This window comes from Myodes glareolus, chromosome 3, assembly GCF_982192425.1.
Source record: "Myodes glareolus chromosome 3, mMyoGla1.1, whole genome shotgun sequence".
In the NCBI taxonomy this organism is placed as follows: Eukaryota; Metazoa; Chordata; class Mammalia; order Rodentia; family Cricetidae; genus Myodes; species Myodes glareolus.
This window is the reverse complement of record NC_142028.1, coordinates 52,582,693-52,589,553: the sequence shown is the minus strand read 5'-3', so window position 1 is coordinate 52,589,553 and position 6,861 is coordinate 52,582,693.

Below are 6,861 nucleotides of genomic sequence, written 5' to 3'. Positions count from 1 at the left end.
GATAGTGCTTTGAATGGTGTTCCTTTCTCCAGCCTCATTTAACATACAGAATTCAGTGTTTTCCCTCCCTTCCTCCCTTCCTTTTCTTCTTCTCCTCCTCCTCTTTCTCCTCCTTTCTTCTTTTTCCTTTTTTTTTTTTTTTTTTTGAGACAGGGTCTTTCTACATAAACCTGGCTGTCGTGGAATTCACCCTGTAGACCAGACTGGCCTCGAAACTCTAACTCACAGAGATGTGCCTGCCTCTGCCTCACAAGCACTGGGATGAAAGGCGTGCATCACTATGTCAGGCTTCCAATTCTCTTTCAATTGTCTTTAGTGGAGAATAGCAAAGCGGACTTTCTGGTCATCTAACATCACTTTCCTTCCACACATACCTCTGTGACGGCACTCAATTACAAGATCAGAGGTTTAAAATGCTTGTTATCAAATCTTCTAAATGCTTGTATAACATGCAAGTCTCATGCCCATGATTCTTAGGCATGGCATAATAAACTTACTTTCTAGGTGTAAAGTCTCTTCCTGTTCATTCTACGAGTGAGTCTCCTCCTAACCAGCTCCCAGATAAATATCTACAATTCTAAGACGCCTCAGAATGAATAGTTTTCCACTATAGCTCAGAACATACCATTGCAATTAACAAGAATCGCACTGCGGCTAAGAATGCATATGGACCATTCTCATCTCTCAGACGACGTCACATTGTGGTTTAATGGATTAAAAGTCAGGTCCTAAAGGGAAAATGTCTGACTCTGAATCTTTGTTTCTCTATTATTTCATCACCCTGGATTGATTTCCTAGCCTCTTTAAGGTTCAAAGTCCTCTGTAAGACTAGCAGAGCTCTCTTGGACAGTTATTTCGAGGGTTAAATGAAATAATAAGTTATATGCTTAACACTGTGTTCTCAAAGAAACATTTAATATGAAAAATATGCCTATGTATAAAAACCTAAAAATTTATCAAAAACCTAAAGTTATGAAGCTCCTGGAAAAGAAGCAAACAAACACAAAAATCTGTGACTTAACCCTGCACAAAGACTTTTAGGCAACACACAGAACACGTAAGCCTTCAAAGAGAAGAAAAGATTAATTAGATATCCTTGAAATTCAAAGTCGTAGATGCAGTCCTTTTTAAATGTCTGTGAAGGTCAAAGGACAAGCTGTGTAGATCTGTTTCTCTTCTTCTTCGGCGTGGGTCCTGGTGTGGAATTCAAGTCACCAGGATCAGCATCAAGGGTCTTCATCCATCTTGCAGAACCAAGCATCAGCTCTTTAAAAGACGCCGTTGCACAATTAGTAAGCATCCTGGTATATTTTGCTATAGCACCCCAAGCTCAAGACTTTGTGCTCGGACGCTGTCGTGTGTACCAGTACAGTGACACCCAGGCAGGCAGTTGAGGGGGGAGGGGACAATGGCATTTGCTACCCTGTCCTCAGCCGGGCTCTGCACAATTTCTCTTCTTAGTTTCACCTCCATCCATCAGAATGATCAGGCGTAAGCAGGCTGTCATGTGATCTCGCTTGTCCCTCCCTCCACACATCAGAGTGTTGCCATTGGGTTAGGGTAACACTACTTTATTTTCTGAACATGACCCCTTCCAACTGCCTTCACTGATTCCACCCCATGGCAGACCAAATGTCCATCTCTGCGCTCATGACTGTGTAGCCATTTCCAAGTCTCTTTGATTTTGCATCAGGAATATTTGTCTTCAACTTAAACCATCTGCAGCCATTCCATCCTCCTTCGTGATTTCCTGAGATTCCCCCTACACTCAGAATATATTCTGGCATCCACAGTGTGACTTTGCAGCCTTACGTGACCCAGACTGCCTGACGGACATCACAGCCAGTTTCTTACATGGATACTCAACAGGCTCCTGCAGTGTGGACCGCTTGGCTCCTTTCTCCATATACTAAACGTGTGCTCCCTCCAAAGAGTTTAGATGTTTTCTGCTCCCCAGATTTTGACCCCATGCTTCCCTGCTGTTCTTCATGTCCCTGTTTCACCTCTTCAAGTGGCCTTTTCTGAACACTCCTTTTAAAGGGGCTCTGGTTAAAAGAAAGTCTGTCTCTTTGTCTCAACATCATTTCTTCTTAGCAGTCCATCACTGAAACCAGGTTGTCTTTTCACCTGTCTGTATTTGGGGTTATTTTGTTAGCTGTGCCTAAATGTCTGCTTCGTACAGTCAGGGATTAATGTATTCTGTCTAGTGCTGTATTCAGAGAACCTGTGATGGGCACATGGGAGGGTTTATTGTATGAATAACAAAATGAACAGCATATAGGATCAAAGGAAGATGGCCACTACCTCTGGCCATCCCTTACTCTCCTGTTCCACTCCCTACTGTTTCTGTCCAATTTATCTATTTATTCTTTGGATGCCAGCTCCAACACTTCCTTCTAGAGATCGTCCCCTGCTGCTAATAATTCAATCAGTCCCCACCATGCCCTGCCTTAAGGTTCTGTGGATTTTCCTTTTTTCAGACATTGTAGTTTGTACTGCAATTTTCTTAGGAGATTGAATTAAAAACCTGCCTCTGATTGGCTGGTGGTGGTGCATGCCTTTCATCCCAGCCCTCAGGAAGCAGAGACAGGTGAATCTCTGGGAGTTCGAGGCCAGCCTGGTCTACAGAACTAGTCTCAGGACAGCCAAGGCTACCCAAAAAACGCAGTCTCAAGAAACAAAGCAGACAAAATAACCTGCTTCTTTTTTGAAACCCATGAACCTATGAAGATTGTCCATTCTTGTCATTGTCCCCTGAATATAAAAGAGTGATTGATTATAGTTATTTGGATTAAATGTCCTCCATGTTCTCAGTCATTTGGACTCATTTGAATCCTCAGTGGCACTGTCTGGCAGGTCTTTGGGATGTGCCTTTGTTGGAGAAGGGTGTTAGTGAGGACAGACTAGTTTAGAGGTTTTAAATTTTTCTGTATCCCCGGTTCACTTTTTCTGCTTCCTGTTTTTTTGCTTGAGATGTGAGCCCCCAGCTCTCAGCTTCCAGCTCCAATCACCACGCCTGCTGCCACCCTTTCCCAAAGTGGTGACAGCCTTTTATTCCTCTGGAAACATAAGTCGCACATCAATTTCTCCTTCTATAAGTTGCCTTGGTCAATGGTAGTTTATCACAGCAATAGAAAATTTCCTAATACCCTGGGCTGTACTATTATAATCTTATATTTGTCAACTATTTAGCACATGACCTTGTAGTGTATGAAGATCAGAGACCAGTTTGAAGAAGTGGATTCTCTCTTTATACCATGTGCATCCCCAAAACCAAACTCAGATCATCTGGTTTAGCAGCAAGTATCTTCACCCATTGAGCCATCTTGCTTGCTCCCATGTTATACAGTTCTTTTCTTCTTAAAATACTTAAGTGAGATACACACACACACACACACAAAGAAATAATGAATGTGGATTAGATAGATAGATAGCTCAATAGATAGATAGAATGATTGATAGATAGATAGACAGACAGACAGACAGAGGTATAGTACAAGTAAGTTTTGGCCATGAGTTTTAAAAAAGGAAGGAGATGTTTAGATCAAATGATACATATAAACCCATTCATGTATAAACACTCAAAACTACACTATAAGACCAACACATACACACATCTCATAAACCACACTTTCTCAACTTGTTCCCCTATGAAAGCTTTTATATATACACTAAAACTTTTAACCAATAAATTTTTTGTAGCATACTGAGGGGTATTTTTCATGTGCAAATATGTTGACTGTATAAAGGACAACACAGAAATCTTTTGTGCACTGCTGTGGTCAGGGGCCAACTCAACAGGACACTCATTGAGACAGTCAATGGGACACCCAATGAGACAGTCAGTGGGACACTCGTTGAGACAGTCAGTGGCACACTCAGTGACACAGTCAATGGAACATTCGGTGACACAGTCAGTGAGACACTCAGTGACACAGTCAGTGGCACACTCAATGACACAGTCACTGGGGCACTCAGTGACACAGTCACTGGGACACTAGGTGACGCAGTCAGTGGAACACTCAGTGCAACAGTCAGTGGCACACTCAGTGTGACACAGTCAATGGGACATTCAGTGAACAGTCACTGGGACACTCAGTATGACAGTGAGACACTCAGTGACACAGTCACTGGGACACCAGGTGAGGCAGTCAGTGGGACACTCAGTGACACAGTCACTGGGGCACTCAGTGACACAGTCACTGGAACACTAGGTGAGGCAGTCAGTGGGACACTCAGTGACACAGTCACTAGGACACTCAGTGGGACAGTGGGACATTCGGTGAGACAGACAGTGGTACACTCAGTGAGAGAGTCCATGAGACTCTAGGCTCAAAAACTCCTTCCATTCGCAGAGGTCTTATTAGGCAGCATTGCCTTTTTGCTGCGTATCTCAAGTGTCAGCTTGACAAACTGAGGCTTCCCTGGGAAGAGTCTTAGTGAGGAATTGTCCAGATCAGGTTGGCCCATGGGTGTGTCTTGGGGTGGGAGGATTGTCCTGACTGTTAACTGAGGTGGAAAGACCCACCCTGAGAATTGGCAGCGCCATTTCTTGTGCTAGACCTGGAACTGTATAAGAATAATTGAAGCTAACTAGTTACCTTGTAAAAAGTAAACAAGAAAGCAAGCAGGAATTCTCTTTCTCTCTCTCTCTCTCTCTCTCTCTCTCTCTCTCTCTCTCTCTCTCTCTCTCTCCACCTACCCCTCGACTGTGGATGACTGTGGATATGGTATGACCAGTAACCTTTACATTCCTGTCTTGGCTTCCCATCAATAACAGTAACCCAGGACTGCAAGTCAAGTAAAACCTTCCTGTCAGGGTATTTTAGCCCAGCAGCAGAAATGGAACCAAAGAAGTCTGTTTCAGTGAATAAAGGAAAGGTAGAAAAACGATACCTATTTTCCATACTAGAATTCAGGACAGAGAAGGGACCAGATGAGCAGATCATAGAAACGTGAGAGGAGCTAGAGGAACACTTGAGCGACACTTTCCAAGAACCCAGCACTTGCAGATACCTCTACACACATATGTGTAATCTAGGGCGCCAAGGCACCAAGGTTTAAACATAGCCTTTCCTTAATTAAGACCCCATGCTAGAACTGAGTTCTTTTAATGAAAATATATGTTCGATGATATGGCACAGCAAGGCAGCATCATATATATATGATATATATATTCCTTTGGGAATTGGCAGACTTTCTAGAGCTATTTGGCAATATTTATAGTGAACCTCAAAAATATTCCTGTCTTATATCACAGTCACTTTTTGAAAAAAAAATGTTTTAAGGACATTTTCAGATTCATAAATAAGGTTTTTAGTAAAATAACAGTCCTTTAAAAAGACAAAAAACTTGCAATTTTCAATGATTGATCCCCACTCTACCTAAATATCTAGTGTCACATGAAACTGCACAAGATATGACATACCCAGGTACAGTCACTTTAAGGTTATTATAAATTGTAGCTTTACTGGGTAGGTGATCACAAGACGGGAGAAGAGGGGTTGAGGAGACAGTGGAGGGCAAGAGGATACACACAACATGCAAGTTACAAGGGAAGATGGAGAAAGAGAAAGATCAAAGCAAACTGTTTGAAGAATGCCACCATGAAACTTATGGTTTCCATGATAATGAAAATGTTTACTAATTTAGAAAGTTTCCAAGGTTATAATATTAAGGGGAGGACAATATTCTTTTACAACTTACATATTATAATACCCATTTATTTTGAAAAAATTTTTCTTTTTAATGTGTATTATTTTTAAATTATGTATATTGCAGATATGGGATGTGTGCATGCATCCTCAGAGACCAGAGGGGTTGGAGCCCCTGCAGGTGGAGACACAGGCACCTATGAGCCCCTTGATGCAGATGCTGGGACCCAAACTCAAATCTTGTACAAGAGAAGTATAGACAACCCCTAACCACTGAGCCATCTTTCCAGTCCCTTTTTGTTTGTTTTATATATTATGCTATATTGGGGATCAAACCTCAGGTCTTCCACATGCCCTACATATGTGTTCTACCGCCAACCTCCATTGCCAGCCCTAACAGAATAGTTACAATCCCCAATTTTAATTCTTAAGATCCAAATAAATATTGACTTCAAACAACTACTACAAATATTAACTATGTGTATTGCCCTATGCTCTTGCCCCAGACAAGCCTATGAAGTTAACTTTCTTTGTATTCTCATTTGCTTGAGGACAGGGGAATTGTCCAGAATCTGTCAGCCAATCACAGTGACGACAGACAGGAAGATGAATATCAAGGCTCCAAAGTCCCTTCCTCATTGCTGCATTTTCCTCTGGTTCCTTTCCTTACACATACATCTCTTTCCTTCTCTGTCTTTTTAATTGCTTGTTCAACTTTTATCTACATGGCCCAAAATAAGTACGCAGGCAATTCTCAATTTTACCTATTAGCTTTCAGGCAGTAAACATCCTATGGCATCTTCCTCTTGGTCATAATTTTAAAAATTGTTCCCTTTTTTAAAATTAATTTTTATTTATTTATTATTTTAGCTTCTGACATCTTTGCATTTTGCCTTTTGTTAGTACTTCTCATACCCTACCACCCTGTCTCACTTCTCTTCCCTTCTCCCACTGAAACACTTTCTCTTCCCAACAAACCCCCTTCTTCCTTTTATCTCTTTATTTGTGTTTGACCGACTGAGTTTAACTAGAGTTGCTTGTATGAGCATGAGCAGGATATCATTTAAAGAAGCCTGGGTAACTTAACAGTGGATACACCACTGAAGAAAGTGATATGCCGTCCCTAAGTCATCAATAGTCCTCTGGAAAAGTGAGTCTTCCCCCCTTCCTGCAATGCTGATAGACCCAATTGCTCAGGAACAATGGT